The 22,542-nt window shown below is 37.8% G+C and overlaps 1 non-coding gene across 1 annotated transcript; it reads left to right on the top strand.

The window, feature by feature from the left end:
- Positions 1-515: 515 nt before the first annotated feature.
- Positions 516-622, top strand: LOC131632933 (small nucleolar RNA R71). The gene has a single exon (XR_009293183.1). It is a non-coding gene; the product is annotated as a small nucleolar RNA R71 (small nucleolar RNA).
- The last annotated feature ends 21,920 nt before the right edge of the window (positions 623-22,542 follow it).

The raw sequence follows: 22,542 nt of genomic DNA, 5'->3' as shown, positions 1-22,542 counted from the left end.
AAAAAAACACACTACTTAAACGAAACATTCAAAATAAGAAAGAAAACTATAAAAGACAGACAATTGTTTTACCGAATTGACGAGATTTATGCCAAGAGATTGATGAAAACACAATACAAATGGTGACCGATCACTCACTATTATGAATGCTTTGATTTAGGAAGTCCTTGTTGATTTGTTGTTGGGAAGCTATGAAGTTTTTGGTCATGATTTCTAGATTTGAATTCCTAGGGGCATTTGGAGCAGCTACAGGCGCTTTTTGATAGCCAGGTGGGACAGCAGGTGCTTGTCCAGGTGCGTACAACGCATTGTTGTTCTTATACGAGAAGTTTGGATGGTTCTTCCATCCAGGGTTGTACGTGTTTGAGTAATGGTTTTGTGCCATGTTTTCTATGAGGTTATATGCTTTATCATGAGGTTTGTCCATTCGAGCTCCACCAGCAGCGGCATCTATAGTCATTTTAGTGTTATAAAGTAGACCACCATAGAAAGTATGGATGATCAGCCATGGTTCGAGTTCATGATGAGGGCATAGTCTTAGCATGTCCTTATATCGTTCCCAAGCTTCGAAGAGTGATTCGTTATCTTTTTGGGTAAATCCGTTGATTTGACCTCTTAGTATAGCAGTTTTGCTAGGCCGGAAATATCTAGCTAAGAATACTCTCTTCAATTCGTCCCAGGTAGTTATGGAATTAGAGGGTAAGGATTGAAGCCACGCTCTAGCTCTATCTCTCAAGGAGAAAGGAAAGAGACGTAATCGAATAGCTTCAGGACTAACGTTGTTAGCTTTGACAGTGTCGGCATATTGCACGAACACGGATAAATGGAGATAAGAATCGTCTGCAGGGCTTCTAGAGAATTGGTTCTGTTGGACAGCTTGTACCAATGGAGGTTTCAGTTCAAAATTGTTCGCCTCAATTGCAGGTGGTGCGATTCTTGAGTGCGGTTCAGCTCGTGAAGGAGCGGCATAGTCTGTAAGAGGACGAAGAGCAGCCATCTCTAACTTCGGGTTAAATTGATCAGTAGAGGTCAATTCATGAGAAAGTGGAATTGGTGCTACTTCGGGAAGATGATAAGCTCGACGTCTTACGTTAATAAAACGTTCGATCTCGTTAATTCGTTGTATTAATTCCCCTCCTTGTGAACGAGTATTTGGCATACAATCGTTCAAAGAGAAAGGAAAGAATTGCCCTAGTCTCTACGGTGTAACAGTGAGTTACGATATCGACTTAAATAGTCCTCTACAACGGCGCCAAAAACTTGATCGCGACTTTATGTGTCTATAAATTTGATAACTGCAAGTGCACATTTGTGTCGTGTAGTTTTAAAAGATATCGAATCCACAGGGGCTATGAATCGATCTACCGTTATCTAAGGTTACTGTGTAAAGCTAAGGCTACTAATATTTGGGTTGTTTCTAATGGGAAAATTAAAATATCAAATCTAAGAAATATAATAATAAACGGATATTAGTATGTATTTTGTCTAACTTAGGTGATCCGAAGGTCTATTGGCTATGATTGGCATTTGATTAAAAATCTTTATTAATTATTTCGTTTAAAAGTCCTCCTCTCAAACTCTTGCTCTGTTGACTTAGACTACTATCCTAACTCGTAATGTACGCTCTCGCCATCCCATTAGATTTAGAAAAGCTTTTTGAAAATAACATAGTTAATAAAATGCTCGCTTTATGAAGACGTTATCTACTTAAATCTCCTAGTCTCAAACTCTCGCTCTGTTGACTCGGATCATGCTAGTATTCCCTAATGTATGCTTTCTCCATCCCGCGTCGGGTTTAAAAACACTTTTTGAAAGTAAGTAATTTCTAATCAGTTTTAATACGCTTTCGCCATCCTTAAAACTAATGTCCTATGTCTACTATCCAGTTAAGAATGTCAAACTCTCGCTCTATTGATTTTAACCTTTATCGGTCCTAAAATCTCAAACTCTCGCTCTATTGATTTTAGAACTCTAGTAATTAAATTAGACATAAAACCAAAAACAAGTGATAGTTAATAAAACATATTTAAGCCAACTTATTTCGGATCCTACGGTTAACTTACTTTACATACCGATATCTTAATTAATTAGCCAAACATATTGATATGGTTAAACATGCATAAATCGGTTCGGTTTATAATAAAAGGCATATTAAATGGCATACAATATATCATGCAAATAAATATAATAAAGGCGGTAAATAAGAAACTTGACTAAAATTAATCTGAAATAAACTTGAATCTTGAAGTACTCGAATTTCCACCACAGGTTGGCAGGATCGTTCTTCAGATATTATTCGGGCTTAAAATTAAAACAAGGAAATAAAACGGAAGGTTAGATCTAACGTAAGGTTAGATCTATGAAAAATTCACAACAATTTCCGGTGTAGAAATTGTTGTGAGAAAAGAATGCAGTGAATAAAAATGCGAAGGAAAAATAATGCTTGAAAAATAAATATTCGGCAGCACTTCGTTGGTAAAAATTCGGACCCTTTCTCAAGTGTTTGTGTCTGGTATTTATAGGAGTAGCCTTGCAGAGTGCTTTCCACTTTTTCCTTTTTCGTCCCTTCTTTTTCTCCTAAAAATGTGCATTCACATGACTTGAAAAGAGTCGTTGCAGAGAACATGGTCTTGAGACGTGCGTCTCAAATGCCTTTAATATAGGAGACGGGCGTCTCCTCTTCGATACATGGCAAGGAGAGTGGAAGACAGACGTCTCCACTCTTTACTTGGTCTTCTTCTACAATCTGGGCCTTCTTCATGTTCCCAAAGCCCAAGACAGGCGTCTCCCATATATATGAGACAGACGTCTCACCTTTTGTGTGGGCCACACACTCACTCTTTTGGTTTGGGCCTGTTGCTCTTTGTACCTCCTATTCACTTCAGCACCTCCCTTTTATCTTCTTGGAATAAATATGAATGATTTTTGCTCCATTTCTTCTCCTTTTCACGAATAGTCTCAATATGAACGTATTACCTGAAACATCGCAAACACCCGCATAATATCATAATAAAACAATATAATTTAATGAAAATGCTAATAATATCTATGGATTTTAAGCTAAATATATGATATAAATTCGTGTTATCAATATCGGTCATGTCATTCACTACTGAACCTGTATTAGCTTCACACATATCCAACCTGCATAACACAATATCAACCAGGTATGTTTTTCCACTAATGCATCCAACATGAAAACACCTTCAATCATACGATAGAAAATCACACAAAAGAGAAGATACTTTCATCAAGGGTTTTGGACACGGAGGGATTCAAGGGTTGCCACCATTGAAGATCAAAGTCACCATTAGTTTTGAGTAAATGTCTAAATTCTTTATGATGTGTTTCTTGAATATTATGAGAGGCTAAACCCCCCAATGCTAGGGGTTGTCCTGATTTGGTTTTGTAATAACTATGAATTTGTGATTTAATCATGACATTGGTTTTTGTTATTCACTTAAGATATGCAATGTTCTTAATGATTTCTTTATAATCTACGGCTAATAATACAAGACTGTGGTTGTTAGGGTTTGTGCATAGTATGATTAAAGTAGATATCTGTGGACCTCCGATTTTTTAATCCCGGGCCATACCTCTGTTCTGTAGAGATACGTGAACTGACTCTTTTTTATCGCTTTAATGCTTTCGCATTTTTTTGAAAATACACAGAGTCGCCACCGACCTTTTATTTTATCCAATTAAGGAAAGGTTTATAAAAGACACAGAAAAAAGACCTTTAAGAAATTCTGGGTAAGGGGGTAGGTTATACAAAGGGAAGGTATTAGCACCCTTTGTATCCATGGTTATCCATGGGCTCTTAAGTTTGCTTAGCTCACTTGTTTTTCGATGACTTTTCAATTGCTCTGAAATTGCTCATATGTGGTTCCCAAATACTTTTGTAAATTGAATTTTGTAATGATCCGTGTGTGGATGTATACAAAATGCTTGTTTATCTTTCGAAAGATGTTTTTGAAAAGAACGTTAACTTTGTAATAATCCGTGTTTGGATGTATACGAAGTATTGTCTTTTGGAAAGATTTGAAAAAACAACAGTGTATGAGAATTTTGTTTGTTTTGATTTGAGCAAGCAAACTAGGAGGTCTACCCTGAGTTATAAGGTCTTTATCCTATTTCCTTTAAAAATCTATCCTTTCACCGGATATAAAAGCAAGGTTCGATTTTGTACTCAAAACAGTATAATTTGATTTTGATTTTGAAAGAATGAAAAGGGATTACCTGAAAAGGTGCAAGTGTGATTGTGATTGGATTTAGGTATTTATCTTTGAAGTTAGTGATCTAACGATTCAATTTTATCTTTGACATACACGCAGTTTATATTTGCTGGAAATTAAAATGCAGAAATGTAAAGTGCGGAAAGTAAATCTACGCTATTACATCGATTGTGCAGGAAATGTAAACTAGCCTATTTACATGAATTTGACATCCTATACATTTATCTAGGAATTTAAATTGCAAGAAAAATAAAAGGCATGTTTTTGGATTTTTTATGATTTATTTTAATTATAATTAATGCATGATTAATTAAATTAAAATGAATAAAAAAGATGAAAATAGATTTAAACCTAGAAATTAAGTTTAAAATATGTACAAAATATTTGTCAATTAATTTTAAAACAAAACTAATTTTTTTTGGAATTTTTGAAATTGGTTTGGAATTGATTTAAGTTAATTAAAACATAATTATGCAAATAATTATACAAATAATTAAAACTTAAAAAGAAAATTATTCAAAATATGTACAAAATTAGTTTATAATATATAAACAATATTTTATATAAAGAACAATTTTTTTTATGATTTTTTGATTGGTTAGAATAATTAAAAGCAAATATATAAATATATACTAATTAATTATGCAAAATATTGAAATTTTAAAGAAAAATAAAATATTTTTATTTCAGAAAATAATATATTATTTTAGAAGTCTAAAAATATTTTTTGTGTATTTTTTGGATTTTTAAAACTATTTTTAATTAATTTAGCAAAGAAATTAAAATAAAATCGAAAATAAAATAGAAAATAAAAGGATACTGATCCTGTGTGGTAATTTATGGGGGAGTATGATGTGCACGCGTGATCTGGAGCGTTGGATGACTCATTAAATGAAATCAAGTGGTCCAGAAATTGAGGCTCATGGGACACGTTGCACCTGCAAAGCACAGAATTAGAGGAAAATTTAAAAAGGTACGCGCGCTGCTGAACCAATGAGGGGGAGACACCTCATCGTCTTCAACCTTCAGCCAGGGGTTTTTACAGCGCTTTTATGAAACATGCGCTGTAATTGATGAACCTCAAACCTGCAAAATAGCGAATAGGGGTAAACGTGCAAAGAAATTTGGCGCGATGGTACCATTCAATTCGTCTGATCCATACGAACCTAATGGTGCTATTTAGAACTTGTAATTTTGCCTAATTTGGAAAGCCCTAATTTTGAAGCTATGAACCCTAAAATGGTAGTTTCGTTTATACGTGTCCAAACTTCAATTAAGTTTCCAGAAATGATCTACACCTCAAACCAAACTTAATAGTATGTCTACATCTTGTTAAACATGTGTGAATAACCAGATACGAATTGATTTTAGTTTGAACAAATTTGGACCTGTATAGCTTGATTCAGTGAGCTTCAAGACTTGTAACTGATTGGGATAGTTTCAGTGATGTTCAAGGAAGGTGTATGAATGCTTAGTTTGTATTGAAATGGACTGAAATTACAAATTCGAATTTGAGTTTTCTTTGAATTTTTTTCAAGTGATTACAAGTGTTATGAGCTTATGTATGCTTCTGAACTCGCCTCCCCTTTGTTACTGAACTATGATAGCTTATTTATAAGCATTGAGTGCTTACAATTGAAGCTAAGAAGTGTCTTTAGTTGCCTTTGTTGAAACTTTGGTTTTTTAATATTAAAAACCTTGAATTCTTGACCAAGTCATCTTGCCTTCAATGCACCTGCCTTGCTCTTCAATTCTCTGCAGAAAGGTAGAGATTCCTTGGGTGAGTCATGCTTGATTTGTAAGCTAACCATTATCCATGCATTTTCCTTTTAATTTTAATCTTAAAGTAAGATAAAATCATGCCAAAAATGGATAAAAAAAGGTGTGGGCTTAGTCTTGGTCGTGGGAGGCCCATAACATCATGGAAATGATGTTTGAATGCTGAAAACTTGGCCCCATTTGGAAAAAATACATTTTTGAGCAATGTTGATTTCATGTATTTTCCCAAAATTTAGCCAACTTCAACAAGGTGTAAATCCTTCAATTTTTGTCATATGAAGGAGATCTTGCACTTTTTGGAAACCTCAAAGAGTCCTCTAACCAATGCCTTTGGTCTCATGTCAAAATGATTTTTGATGCTCCTCATGTGTCCATTTGAAAAAAGTGTCTTTTTGTTGACTTTGAAAATGACCTGTAATGTCTTTGGTCATATTTTTCAAATGGTGAATCCAATGACCATGGGATCAATGGCATTTGAAAGATAATTGAATTTCCTTCAAGATGAGCTTTGGTTTGAATTTTTTGGATGAAGGATGAGAGAGTTATGATCAGTCAAAGTTGAGTTGACTTTTCAGGCAAAAACCCTAATTTTGAATCTTAGAGTTTTGTTGATTTTTGATCTTTCCTTGATGAATTATGATCATCCAATGATCAAATGATGAATCCTTTGATAAAATATGGACTTTGACAAAAAATTTCATTTTTGACTGTTGCTGACTTTTTGGTCAAACGGGTCGTCTGTTGACTGTTTGAGCTGCTGACGGTGCGTCTGAGTGAATTGAAGTTTGAAAATTTGTATGATGGTACTTTGAGATATATGGATGTGTATGAAATCCATTTGAGCTCTCAAAAACTTGTTGCTCCTGTAAAAACAAGAAAAACCCTGATTAGGGACTGTTTGTGTAGGAGACAGTTAAACGTACCTGATTTTTTTGTGCAGTGTTGAGTTTCTGCTAATCGCGTGATATTCAGAAGACTTCTAGCACAAAAGATCTTGGAATTTTGAATTGTGAAAGATTGATTTGATTGATGGTACAAAACACTGAGAATTGTACTGCCAGCAGTTTGGCTGTCGACTGACTGTTCAGGTAGCAGTTAGAGTGAAAAATCAACAGTCAAAGTCAATTTTCTTTTTTTTTGTTGTTTTTGTTTTATGTTTTATGTGAAAAATGAAAGTTTATTTACATGACCTGTTAAAAACATAGACATAATAAATAACTAATATTTACGGTATGCGGGCAAAATTACCGATAATAACCCTGAAAATCATTTAATGCACAGAAATAGGAATATTTGACTGGCAGAAAACACACAAAATATTATCTTAGTAATTAAGCAATATTATGACAAATAGTACAACATTTAATACTGACAGTACAAATATCACATACTATATTGAACAGTACGACGAATAAACGGTACATTTAAGAAATAAGAAATACGGCAAATTTTAAGAATGACGATTAATGACCCATGCTATGAACAATAACATGTAGATGATTGGGAGTGCAACCATTGCAGGTCCACACTCTTCAGGACTATGCAGGCAGAAGAAAGTCATGATCACCGTAGCAATGGTGATGACTGTAAGAAACAGTGTCTCTATCCACTTTGCCATTCTTGTCAGGGAAGAAGAGCAAATAGATATGAGGTAGGAATTTGAAAGATGAGTTAGAATTTGATGTGAGATTTTATGGAAGAAAATGAGAGGTATTTATAGAATGGAAAGAAGGATAGAGACGTTGGGGAATGATGTGATTCCGTACAAAAGGAAAATTTGAGTGGAAGTAAGATTTGAAAGAAAGTGGATGATAGTGTTGGGAAAAAGAGAGATTTGATTTTTGAAAAAGAGATTTGAAAAGATTTTTGAAAATAATGGAATATAGTACAAAAACTAGTGGGAAACAAAAGATAATAATAATCCACTTGTTACCAGTACAGTCTGAGTTTCCTGATTCTGCGCCTGCAAAAAGATTTAACTCTGTACCAATTGTGTCAGTACTATTTATCTGTAAATAAATAAATAGCATGTGTGAAGTAATAAACAGGATTTGGCGTTTGCGTAAGAATAAATTCAACTGCAAGCCAAAATACTGTAAGAAAAATTCTAAAAACTAGGTGTTTCATATGTCAGGATATTTGTTGAAATAAAAATCCATGATTATATGAGACTCTTAATTTTCAGATTGGAGTTTTTTCTTAAAAAAGATGTGGGCAAATTTTGGGGTATAACAGTGTTTACGGTGATTTCCAGTAAACAACCGCTAGTCTTCCAAACTATAATAAATATGATTTGGTTACTTGCAGGATCGACTAGATTGATCCTAGGACACATAGTCAAGAAGATTGTTATCAATGTTTATTCGAACCATATTCATTATTTGTCTTCTTCAATAAGCGTTGTTCGATTAAAGAACAAATAGTCTTGACAATCACTTTGTTATATATAAATGTGACTTCAATGGAAAGATAAGTAACATAACATAGAAAATTAAAAAGACTATTGAAAAGTAAAGAATCTTAAACTGCAGAAATGTAAAAGACTTTGAAAGTAAATAGCATGAAAGTAATTCGAAAGTAAGTGACGTTAAAGTAAAGATACAGAAATGTAAATGGCAGGAAGTAAACGAAATGCAGTAATTCTGGAAGATAAAAACAAAAGATAATACACATGTATTAAAATGGTGGTGTCATACGTACATTTTCTCAGCGAACTCTTTCTCTTAACGCTTGATACTTGAGTAAATATGTGAGTGATTTGTACAAAATGAACACACGGAATCCTAACATTAAGACTCCTATTTATACTAGTTTCGACCTTAACGGTCCTATACTAATCTGCTGCCACGTTTCTCATCAGAACTTCCAGCGAAGCCATCTGTTATTGAACGGTTACGAAACCGTCTTCAAATTTCAAATCTTCCCGCCTGAGTCCGTCTTCGACGCGTGGCAGTGTATTAAACAAACACTACGAAAAAACACGCTAAGTAGTAATACTTGAATACATATTCTATGAATTTTGTCTAAGTCCCGAAGACATATGCTTTCATTAATCTTTCAGTGTTCACTATCTTCATCGAACTTAGAAGTCTTTATTTTTCGAAGCATGACCATCAGTAGTCATTCTTTTACTTTTTAAGGGATGGCCATCAGTAACCATCTTTCCTTCGATTCTCAACTCCTTCGAAGGACAAACAATATAAAACGAAATCTTCAGCTAACAAATTGCCCCCAATAAATGCCTGTTTCGAGAATCAACAGAAATAGGCGTTTCTTGTCATTATAAGATTTCGTTTTTATGATCCTTGAAAGTTCCAAGACTGCTGACTAACGTCATAATCACTGATAACACTGTTTCCGAAACGTCTTGTCATTTTCAAAGATGTCTTCTCATAACTTACATTCCTACGTTTTAACCTTACTTCCTGATCATTACTCCTACATACTAGGAGTGAAGCTAACTCATTCGACCGCCGTTGGATTAAATCACCAGCCGCCACGTGTCTCTCGGGTTTTACCCAAAATATTTAAAAAGGTTTCCGTTAAACCTTTAAATACTTGATCTTGTGCCTCTATACCGCCTTTCATTCATCTTCTTCACCGAAAAGTTGAAACATCTTCACTCTTTTTTAGAATCTTGTTCCTTTAATCAAAAATTTCTCCATGGCTTCATCTTCAAATGTTCTTCAACCCGCTTTGAAGCTCCAATCAATAACACGCTCTGGGGAACGAGAGTTCGTTCCAAACCCTAACACCGAAGAAATACGCGCTATTTACGCTTCCCAGGTAATCATTCCCTTTGAACTTTCTGGAAAATCTTTCGCTTTTATGGGTCTCTTTATGAAAACCTTAGTGAAGCTGCAAACCTTACCAAGAATTTCAAATCTGGTAGTTTACTTTACGCTGGTCCTTTCTGGCTATTGCAACTGTGGCTTAATGCTACATTCGAAACTCATCTTCCCTTTCGAGGAGATGTCAATGAGGAGGATAGCACAATCAAAAATCGAACTATAGAGGGGACCAGGTTAGCTTACCTAACTCCAAAAGAGGAAATGGGAAAGCTTCATGAACATTTCCTGGCGTATTCGATGATGTTTGCTCGGCGTGACCAGTTCGATCCTTCTATGGCCCCATTTGTACACAGAATAATAGGTCCCGAATGGTTTACTCGAAAGTTTCCACCAGCTTCTCAAGATCAACAAATTGAATCTATGGAAATTTGGGAAGCCTTTCTGACTCCAAGATTATTTTCCCACCGTCTTCGACCATCAAAGGGTCAATGTATCCTCATGTGTTATCAACCAAATTTGGTCTCGAGACAGTTTGGGCTAACTCAAGTAACACCCAAGTGCTTATATGAGAAAAGGAACCATATGTGTTTCTATACCTTGTACTTGACTGAAGAAGAATGTAAAACAAAAATCAACAAATACGTTGGCACCACCAAACTTCCTCCCGTTTCTTTCGAACCTGCTTTTTATTCTACACCAGACTTTCATCAATGGTGGACGGATTATTATAGCTCCCAAATCTTTGATGCTGATAGCCTTGCTCAAGCACTAACTGCAGCTTTTACTGATGTGCAGGAGAATTTTCAAAAAGGTACTTCAACTCATATTAAAGAAATCCAAGCTTTTCAAAAATTCTTTGAAACTATCTACAGGCCTGATGATCTTAGTCGGACCGTTCGTGAGGCTGCAGTCATTTTGCGCGAAAAGTTTTCCGCCAAACTGGATAAGTTGAAATTGCCCTCGTATGTTCGACCAGAACTACGTTATGAAGTGGCTTTCAAACTCAATCCTCCAAAATTCCCTCCACTACCAAGTGCTGATTTTGGTGTGGCTCTAAGTCCTCCTTTCCCAGACTGGTTCGTGTGTGGGAATGCTCTCAAAATTCTTCAAGAGAGTACCACAAAACACGCTGAACGAGTGGTTCCGACTAAGCACACCTTGGATACTTTCAAAGGACATCTTCATATAGATCTTAAACATGTTCGTGTCCTGACTCCAATACCTGAAGGTTTGGATTAAGACAATCTTTTCGACTGACTTTTCTTTTCTTTGCTGATATACTGATTTCAGTTTCAACTACAGCTGTTGCACGAAGGAGGAAGATTAAGGAAGCTTCTGCCCCAAAAGACTCCGGGACATCTAAAAGCAATAAACCAAGTGGGAGTGACTCCATCGTCACTGATAAGAAGCCCACGGTATATACTCATCTCATACTCTCAATCTTGTACAATCTGTGATTAGTACTCATCTTTCTCATTTTCCACTTGCCAGAGTTCGAAACCCCCAACGGGTTCGAAGCGTAAAGCTTCTTCGACCACTGGCTCAGATGGCGAAGATAAATCCCCTCCTCAAACTAGACAAGGACAGAAGAAAAAACACAAAGCTGTTACCCCTTCAAGAAAAGGGAAAAAGGCAAGCCCTTCCAAAGCTGCTTCCCCTGGTAATAAAGCATCCTCTGAGGAATCTCCTTTGAAGACTGCTAGCAATGCTCTTGTTGTGGAAAGCCATAATTCAAGTCCAGACAATATTCCACCCAAGGTATTTTGGGTTTGTCCCACATATTATCTTGTGATTTTAACTAAATAATTGTACTGACATTTTACCTAGTTATTGCAGGATGATGCTGGCACTGCTACTTCCGGTTTTAAAGACCCTGGCCTCACCATTGATGTTGACAAACTTTACAGTAATTGTCAAACTTTAACTTTCGTTAACTAAACTCCTCAAAAGTTTATTTTTATGACTAACTTTGCTCTGTTTAACATAGGTACCTCTCAAAATCAAACTCATGTTCTTTCGCCAGTCTTTGAAGACGTTAGGCCAATTGCTACCATATTGCCTAATGAACCAGTCGAAGAAAGTCACTCTACTGACGAATCCCCACCTACTCATCAAGGCAAAAATTTGGAAGAGGATCATCCATTCTCAGGCAGCGACAATGTGAACCAGCAATCACATGACAACGAAGATTCTGCGTCGGAGAAAGATGCTATGGAAGAGATTTCTCAACCTGAAAAACCAGTTTCTCAAGGAACTTCGACTCATGATGCAAAAACCATTCCTGAGACGACTTCGAAACCTACCCCTGCAAAGCTTACTCCTTCAGAGCTTGAACACCTTAAGCAAACTGATCCTCTTAGTTTCTTAAAGGCCATCATGGATGCGAATACTCCTTCGCCTCAAGAGCTTAATGTCTCACCAGCTGTAACTACAGATTCTAGTGACAAGGAAGATATTCCAAGTCTTCTTCGACAAATAAAAGAAAGATTCTTTGGGGTCAATCTTGTAGATGTCCTCAACCGGGAACCTATTAAGAGTCACAACTTAAATCAACTTCTAAAGAAGGTAGATTTGCTTCAAGTTTCCACAGAAGTTTCAGAGGTAATTGTTCTGTTGGGCTCTCTACTCGAGCAACTCCAGGCTAACATCCTTCGAAAGCAAAATGTCGAAAAGGAATTATCTGAGACAGTGGCCTCTCATGACTCTTCATGGAATTCTGCTATGGACGCAACGAAACAAGGTGAGGCCCTCAGGCTCAAACATTCAGAAAATCAGAAGGCCATTGATGATTATGAGAAGAAAATCAGCTCTTGGAAACAAGAAATTAAAGTACTCGAGGGCAAGATAAAGGAGGCTGAAAGTTGTCAAGCAGTCCTACAAAAGTCTAATCAACAAGACTTGCTCGAAGTGGTGCAGTCAGGAATGAAACATTTCGAGACTGCACAAAAGTTAGTGCCAGAAATCGAAAGGTTGAAGAAACACCGGGCACTAATTGAACTTCGCATGTCTTCATGGGAGACTCAATATTTGAAGATCAAAAAGGATCTTCCTGAGGATTTCAACTAGATGTTTTCGATCTTGTTACTTATTGCACCTTTATTTTGTAATCGAGACCACTGTAGACATATAATATTTGTACGCTTGACTCCCATTTATCTCTATCATATTTGCCAGTGTTGATTTAGCAAATCTTTCAATCTCTTGTCAAAATATATCTTTAGATTTCCTACAGTGCTTTTATTAAATGCAACATGTAGAACCTGAACATCCTTCGCAGCACTCTTGCCTCTAGACTTGACGTTTCCACTTCTTCTAGCCATAATCATTATTAAAAAGTGACGTCACTCTCTCCAAAACGTCGGTTTTAAGACGTGCGTGCATCAGTTTAATGATTACTTCTCAACTTCCAAGGGCGGGAAACGGCGGAAGCCATAACTTCTTTCTTTGGAAAAACCAACCGCAGTCCAATCACTTATTAAAAATTGAAACCCACCCTTCAGTATTCCCCTTCTATATAAAGGGTCCAATATCACCTTTATTTCTTCATTCATGCGTTTTCTCTCCAAACCAAAACACAGAACAAAAAGAAAACCCACAACTTTTTCTCTCAATACCACTTTTCCTTGAAATGGCTGGAACTCTCTCTTTCAACGATATCAAAACTCTCATCAAGGGTGAGTTCAGACTCTGTGAGGAAGAACTCGTTCGTCACTTCATTAATCTTGAAACCCTTTTTGCTAACCAGGAACTGAACTTCTACTTTGAGGAAGTCCTGGAGGGTGCCATCTACCCTAATATGGTGGCAGAGTTTTGGATGAATGCGTCTTTACGCATAGACCCTGAAGGTAGAGCCACCATTGATTCAGAAATTCGACACGCTCGTCTCAGCATTACTCCCACCACTATTGCCAATCTGATAAAATGTAATAACTCTGGTGAAACTTTTGATGACAACAGTTTCAGCATGACTACTCATCTCATGCTGAGAACTCTTATGGACAATGATCGCTTCAGTGCCAAAGTCATCAGGATCTGGCACCAGATGCTCGTGGGGAACTTCCAACCTCGGCGGATCGACGAAAACAACATCATGGTTGAAGACTTGGAGTTTATCCTTTGTGGTCTTCGGGGAAGAAAGATTAACATCCCTTTGATGATCTTCAAGGGGCTTGTTAAAGCTGTCTCTATCGGTGTTGACCGTCGAGAGAGTGTCACTTGTCTTCCCTACGGGAGACTCCTTAGTTACATTTTTCTTAAGAAAGGCGTAGTGAGAAGGATGCGTGATTCTGGAGCCAGAGATATGTTCGAGGCTGAACCTTCTCCTGTGTTGTCTTTGGACAATTTAGACCAAAGGATTGACTAGCAAGTTTTTACCTTAGGTTTAACCTTTTTATATATATATGCCTTCCTTTCTTTTTGTAACCTCAGATCCTATTCTTGGATCTTTTTGTAATGAATGTATTTCCATGCTTGAAATGAAAAGAATATTTTGGTGTCTTCTTTGATTTTTCTTTCCATAATTCTTTCTGATTGTGAAGCCATTTTGATCAATGTGAAGTATATTTTTTGACACATGCCTGACCATTTTGGCTTTTCGTAGTACCCTGAGTATCTACGTCTTTGCAATCTTTACTTCATGCATGCTAGGTTTATATCTCTTCAAGTATTTCCCGTTTACTCTTAAGATCCTGCGATCTTCTGCTAACTCTTCAATTTCGTAAGCATTGTTCGAGAATACTTTTAAGATTCGAAAGGGTCCTTCCCAATGTGGGGACCATTTACCAAGTGCCTGATTCTTTCGATCTATAGGTAAAATAACTTTCCAGACTAAGTCATTATTAACAAAAGTTTTACCTTTCACCTTTTTATTATATGCTCTGGACACTCTTTCCTTTTGTCTCTTGATCATTTCCAGTGCTCGAAGCCTGTCTTCGTCCAAATCTACTAACTCGTTCATCATTAATTCCCAGTATACGTTGGGAGGAATGTCTGCTTGTCTTTGTATTCTTACTGATTGCAAACATATCTCAATTGGAAGTACTGCGTCATGTCCGAACGTTAACTGAAAAGGAGTTGTATTTGTAGCTTCTTTTGGAGATGTTCGACAAGCCCAAAGTGCTTGATCTAAAGTCTTATGCCAATTCTTGGGTTTCTTTCCTACATGCTTCTTGATAAGGCCAATTATTACTTTATTTGCTGCTTCAACCTGGCCATTTGCTTGAGCATAATAAGGTGTAGAAGTAAATAACTTGAAACCTATTTCTCTGGCAAAATCTTGCATTTTTCGTCCAGTAAAGACTGATCCCTGATCCGTTGTTATACTTTCTGGGATTCCAAACCTATATATAATGTGTTTCTGAATAAACTCAATCACAGCCTCTTGATCCACATTTGCCAGTGGTATTGCTTCGACCCATTTTGTGAAATAGTCTATTCCTACCAAAATGTATCTTTGACCTTTGGATGACTTGGGGTGAATTTCTCCAATCAAATCTAGTGCCCATCCTCTGAAAGGCCATGGTTTTACTATTGTACTTAATTCGTTTGCTGGAGCGTGTTGGATACCTGCATGTTCTTGGCACTCTTGGCACTCTTTCGCGAACTCTATGCAATCCTTTAACATCGAAGGCCAATACATCCCATAACGAAACAAGAGCCATTTCATTTTGTGCCCCGCTTGATGTGCACCACATGCCCCACTATGTACGTTCGACAGAGCCAAGTATGCTTTTGCTTCACCCAAGCATTTCAACAATACCCCTTCAGGAGTTTTCTTGAATAATTCATTTCCCATCAAAAAATATGACAATGCTCTATACTTGATTCTCCTGTCTGTATCCGTCGAAGGATTTTTCAGATAGTTAATAATTGGACTCCTCCAATCTGTGTCAGCCAATGAATCTATATTTAGTACCTCGAATTGTTCTTTGTTGGCATAACCCAATTGTGAGTTCTCTAGATCACTTGGCAAAAGTTTAGTAAACACTGCTCTTCCTCTTACTTCAATCAATTCTTCCAACTTTTCTTTTGATACTTTATATCCTGAAGCTAATTGAGCCAAGTCGTTTGCTTCCTGGTTATTCACCCTTGGTACATGTTTTAATTCCACGTATTCGAATTTCTTGAGCAACCTATTTGCAATGACAAAATACATGATCAAATTCTCTTTGATACATTTGTATTCCTTTGTCAATTGTTTAATGACCAATTCAGAGTCTCCTTTAATTTCGACTCTGGTTGCCCCCAATTCTAACAAAGCCTCAAGTCCAGCAATTAAAGCCTCGTATTCAGCTTCATTATTGTAGCATAATGGACCTTCGATTTTATACTTGAGCTTTGTTGGAATTCCATCAGGAGAAATTATCAACATTCCAATGCCAGTTCCCTCTCTATGCGTTGAACCATCGAAATATAACTTCCAAGGTTTCAAATCCACACAATACTGATGATTCTCAACCACCGCATGGTCGACAATGAAGTCTGACACAATCTGACCTTTCATTGCCTTGAGAGGCTGAAATATTAATGAATATTCAGTAAGGGCTAAAGCCCATTTGCCAATTCGACTATGTAGTATTGGCTTAGATAACATATGTTTAATAACATCACAATGAGATGAAACGTAAACATCAACTGGCTTTATATAATACTTAAGTTTGGTACAGGAGAAATACAAACAAAGGCAGAGTTTTTCTATATCAGTATATCTAGTCTCTGCATCATTGAGTACTCTACTTAAGTAATAAATGGCTCTTTCGATGCCATTCTCATCCTCCTGGGCAAGCATGCTGCCTATTGTTTTATCTGATGCTGAAATGTATAGGCGCATGTGCTTCTTCCCATTTGGGGGAGATAGAATTGGTGGACAAGTCAAGTATTGCTTTATCTGATCGAAAGCTTCTTGATGTTCTGTACGCCATTCGAACCTTTCTTGCTTAAGCCGTAGTAAGGGCGAGAAAGCTTGCGTGCGTCCACTTAAGTTAGAGATAAATCTTCTTAAGAAATTTATCTTACCCAATAATGATTGTAATTCTTTCTTCGTGGATGGAGACTTGGTTTCCATAATGGCTTTTGTCTTGTTTTGGTTGATTTCTATCCCTTTTTTGTGGACTACGAAACCCAAGAAATCACCTGCCTGCACAAAGAAAGCACATTTAAGGGGGTTCATCTTCAAGCCATATTTCCTCATCCTTTCGAATGATTGGCTCAGATGATCGAGATGACTCATACCCGAGGTAGATTTTACCACAATGTCATCTATATATACTTGCATGAATGTTTCTATAAAGTCATGAAATATAGAATTCATTGCTCTTTGATAAGTTGCCCCTGCGTTTTTTAAACCAAAAGGCATCACAACCCATTCGTAAGTGCCTATTGCTCCTGGGCAACGAAATGCTGTCTTGGATACATCATCTTCTGCTATAAAAATTTGATTGTATCCCGAATATCCATCCAACATGCTCAAATACTCAAAACCTGCGGCTGAGTCTACTAGCATTTCTGCTATAGGCATGGGATACTCGTCTTTCGGAGTAGCTGCATTAAGGTCACGAAAGTCTATGCATACTCTTAATGAGCCATTCTTTTTAATTACAGGTACTATATTAGCAATCCACTCAACATACCTTGTAGTTTGAATAAATTTACAACGTAAGAGTCTTTCGACCTCTGCCTTAATCTTCGAGTGAATCTCTGGCGCGAATCTTCTAGGAGTTTGCTTTATTGGCTTCTTCCCTTCTTTTATTGGTAACTTCAATTCGACTAAATCTCTTCCGAGACCAGGCATCTCATCATAATCCCAAGCAAAACAATCTCTATTGTCTTTCAACATTTTGATGACCGTTGCTTTCAATTCTGGTTCTAGTTTCGCGCTGATATATGTTATTCTCTTTTGATCATTGTCTCCAAGATTTACTTCTTCAAGTGGATCTTGGGCCAACATCTTTATGTTCGACGCCATCGGGTCTTTTTCGAATCCCAAAGGTTCTTCGTCGTATATTGCATCTAACTTTTGACTTGGTTCTTCTCTTATGATCTCTTCAACTGGAACCGTATCTTCAGGGAGTTCGAAACTCGTACGTATTTCCAATTCTGATATTCCTTCTTTGGTTAGAACTGTATCTATCTTTGTACTTGATAGTTCGGCTTCGAGAGCCGTTTTTCTTTTGTTCTCAGCCACATAGGCCGAAATCTTTTCGAAGAACGAAGAATCAGACTTGATTAATGTCATCGTCCCAGCCTGTTGGCCGTACTGTCGGATAATTCTCCAATGGTGCTGTATCTGGTGGACCATCCATGATCTCTCTATCCCATTGGAATCCATTTGGGTGTAAAGTTAAATAGTACAATGCATTTTTGTTTGGGGTATACATCTCTTCAGCAGCATGACAAGGGCCTATGTTTGCCAGATTTCTATCGAAGTTGGTTTTATTCACCTGGTTGACTTCAGCCATGTAGTAACTCTGATCACCTTCGATATTCTCCACTATACCATCTTCTCTCCAAATTGTCACCCTCTGATGCATTGTTGAGGGTACAGCTGCTACCCCATGAATCCATTCCCTACCAAGCAAAAAGTTGTAGTTTGCTTTTGCTGGTATAACCATGAACATGGTTGGCCTAGTAACTGAGCCTACTGTTAAGTTGACTTGAACAACTCCCAGTGTTTGTCCTATTTTGCCTTCGTAGTTAGATAAAACCATGTTATGTGGCCTTATATTCGTATCGAACATACCAATTCTTTTCAGCATGTATTGAGGCATTAGGTTCACTGCTGCTCCTCCATCAACTAAGACTTTATTAATGCCCACGTTCTCAATCTTAGCCCTGATATAAAGTGGCTTCAAATGATTTCGCATACCCTCATCAGGACTTTCGAAGAAAGCATTCTGTTCTTCTACTGCACCGTTATTCAGCACATAGTAACACACAGGTTTGTGTTTTGCCATTTCTTTGATATCAGCCTCTTCACAGTCTTCTACTTCAGTTTCCTGATTAAACTCGTGAGGGAGTACGGATACCACATTGCAATTCAGATTTATGGATGACACTCCATCAGAGTCAAAATCATTTGTCATTCTATCCTCTTCTTTCCAAGAATTTGAACGCATTTTGTCTTCTTCATCCAAGAGTTTTTCAGCTTCGAACAATCTGCGTTCTACCGGAGGTTTGTTTGACTTTGCCCCCTGGTATGGGACTTGGTTGCTACTAGAGTCTCCAGCTTCTCTTGGCCTGTAATCCTTCTGAGCCTTTTTTATTCTCTGATGCCTTCTCCACTGGGACCGAGACATAGGATTTTTTCCTTTATAATTCTCCAATCGATACGCCTCTCGATTTGATCTTTGAAATTGTTTCCTATATGCCATTGCAGTTCTACCACCTTGGTCCCAACTTCGCCATTTGTTGGTTCTTGCATCAGCTTGTACCCACCTATCCCTTGGCGCATCTGCAGGGATTATGAAGGTTACCCTTCGAGTTCTGGGGTGTGGGCTATCAGGCCTCTTTGTTGGAGTCTGTATGTCGAAACCGTACAGGTTGGGACGTAACCCCTGAGTTTCTTGACTCATGTAGCAATACACACGTTCAAATGATTGTGCTAGCATTTCGTCATAGACTGCCCCACATCTTGGGCAGAGAGCAACTTCAGTGTTTTCTTTGTGGCATCTGACCAAAAATCCTACCAAGCTTTCCTCCATCTTTGGGTACAGTTGTAGTAGGGGATTTGGCTCTCTTCCTAGGTGTTCCCACCTTTCGCGTCGAACCCTTTCGAAGTTGGCTTCGACCCTTCGGTTCAGCATGATCGAACACCTTGGACACATCCATTGCTTACCACCATTTTTCTCGTGGCAGTTCCAGAGATATTCTTTGAGGCTTTCGGTTCTTGGAGGAACTTCGATGCCCCCATTTTTCCTCGTCAGCCATGTCTCTAGTTCGCCAAATTCAGACACTGGTCATCTGGCGCTAACCATGTTAACCGCTGCTGGAGGAACTTCAGAGATCTGGATTTTCTGGAGTTTCATCCTGAGGTCTTCAGTGGCCTCACTGTTTTCTTCAGTTATTTCTGTCTTGGGAGATTCTTCAACAACAGTGTTGAAGACTATTTCACCTTTTAGGCTTTCAGTAGCCTGCTTTCCATGGAACATTGCTTTAGTCTCCACAACTTCGACTTCAGAAACCTCCACCATGTTGATATCTTCTACCTCGCAGAAGCTAGCGTCAGCAATGTTTAGGGGATTGGTATCGACCCTCATATGACTCTTGGTCTTGTCAGCAAACTTCAACCTTCCATCATTGAGAGCATTTTGAATTAGATCCCTGAAAAGAAAACATTGAGAAGTTTTATGGCCTAAAAACCCATGATATTTACAAAAACCTCTTTTCTTCCGTTGTTCCAACGGAGGAGTTTTTGAATTTGGAGGTAATACCATTTGGCCATCTTTTACCAATAAATCAAATATTTCATCACACTTGGTAATGTCGAATGTATAAGTTTTCTTAGGGAACCTATCATTCTTATCGTTTTCTACTGGGTTTTTTCCATTGGCAGGATTTAGCAGTTTGCAGGCGTAAGGTGGCGCTTCTTTCAATTCAGCCAAGTCTATTTCGACTTCTTCAGGGCTATATGAGTCATCGAAAGACTCATCCTCAGCATCCTTGGCTTCGACGTATGCCACCCTTTCTTTCTTATAACTTTTATTCGCCCTAACTTTTTCTGCCTTCAGCCGTTCGGCTTGTCGAACCCTATCTGCTAATTGGGCCATGTCCCTAAGGTATTGGGTATCTAGTTTCTTTCTTATTGAATAATCTAGACCACCTGCAGCCATTTCAACAAGTTCATGCTCTGGGACTGTTGTAAAACACCTTGATTTCAACAGACGGAACCTATTTAAATAATCATCAATTGTTTCTGTGAATTTTCTTTTAACACTGGCCAATTCTTTCAAACTTATCTTAGTTTGACCCATGTAGAATTGCTCATGAAAAAGTCTTTCCAAGTATGCCCATGCATCTATCGAATTTGGTGGCAAAGTAGTAAACCAAATGAAGGCATTTTTTGTCAGCGGACTAGGGAAATACTTGATCCTTAAATCCTCGTTTCCCGCTAAGTCTCCTGCTTCTGTCAAATATCTAGCAATATGTTCCACGGTTGACTCATTAGTTTCGCCTGAAAATTTTGTAAATTTGGGAACCTTAGTTCCCCTAGGTAATTCTGTCTGCATCATATAGTCTGATATAGGGGACGTATAATTTGGACGTCTAAGTCCAGTACTAAGGCCATTATTAGCCATAACCCTTTCTATCATGGCAGTTAAATTATTTTCTGTGGCCAGATTTTCTCTTCTGACTCTTTGAACAACCTCATCTGGGTGTTCGTTCCTACCCACAATCCTTAATCTGGGTTGCTCCTCCTCCGTTTCTTGTCGAACGGGGACGGTTCTTTGATTTGAAGCTTCTAAGTTAATTATTGGAGTTCCTTCGAACATCTCTGTTCTTCGTGAGGGGCCTACATCCCTAGTAGCTGTTCTGGGTGGCGGGACTATATCTTGTACACGCTCCAAAATAGGCCTCTCTTCTTGATTCATGGTCTGTTTGTCTTTCCTTTTAGGTGGCGTTATTCCCATGAATTCTGCCATTCGATTCATTTGAGATGATATCTTTTGGAAAGTCTCCATGTTTTCTCTATTTGTAGTAGTAACATTTGCCATTAGTGGGCTTAAAACTGAAGTCAATTCTCTGGCCAAAACCCCTACCATATCATGGTTGCTTGCATCCATTTCTTGTCGAAATGCTGCTTGGTTATTTGTGGTAAAGTGAGGTATTTGGGTAGAAAAATTAGTGTTGTGTGCACTTCGACCCACTGAACTAACATTCGGTGAAAATGTCGCATTGTTAGTTGGGGCATATATAGGTCCTACCCCTCGTACGCCTGTTCCATATGGGTATGGCATTCCATATGAACTGTTTGGTCTCCATTCGAAAGCAGAATTCGTGCCTTGACCAAACGAATTGTTTGCAGTATTTGTCGAGGCAAACAATACGTCCTCTGCGCTTGTGGATGAGGGTGCGGTTGTCGACACTGAAACTGGAATAGTCCCTGAAGGCCCTGTATTATTTTCAGGCAAAGCCTGGGAATTATCTGCAGGTCTCGATCCATTTGGACCCATTGCATCTCGTGTTTCTTGAGTAGAAGTCGAATTTGCCGCTCCTGATCCTGAACCTTGTGGGGGATCTCGATCACCCCCTGCACTGGCCGTAACGACCATTTTCTTGTTGTACCTTCGTTTGGGAATCGGTTGTGCACTGTTCTTTAATTTACCGTTCCTAAGGTTCATACAAGATCTTGATTTTGTCTAGACAAAAATAAAGCACTTGATTAAAACAATCTGCTTGACACTGTCCCACTGGGCGTGCCAATTTGTTTACGGTGATTTCCGGTAAACAACCGCTAGTCTTCCAAACTATAATAAATATGATTTGGTTACTTGCAGGATCGACTAGATTGATCCTAGGACACATAGTCAAGAAGATTGTTATCAATGTTTATTCGAACCATATTCATTATTTGTCTTCTTCAATAAGCGTTGTTCGATTAAAGAACAAATAGTCTTGACAATCACTTTGTTATATATAAATGTGACTTCAATGGAAAGATAAGTAACATAACATAGAAAATTAAAAAGACTATTGAAAAGTAAAGAATCTTAAACTGCAGAAATGTAAAAGACTTTGAAAGT

This window comes from Vicia villosa, unplaced genomic scaffold, assembly GCF_029867415.1.
Source record: "Vicia villosa cultivar HV-30 ecotype Madison, WI unplaced genomic scaffold, Vvil1.0 ctg.001052F_1_1, whole genome shotgun sequence".
Taxonomy (NCBI): Eukaryota; Viridiplantae; Streptophyta; class Magnoliopsida; order Fabales; family Fabaceae; genus Vicia; species Vicia villosa.
Note: the sequence above shows the minus strand (reverse complement) of the source record. Positions and strands in the feature narration are given on the sequence as shown.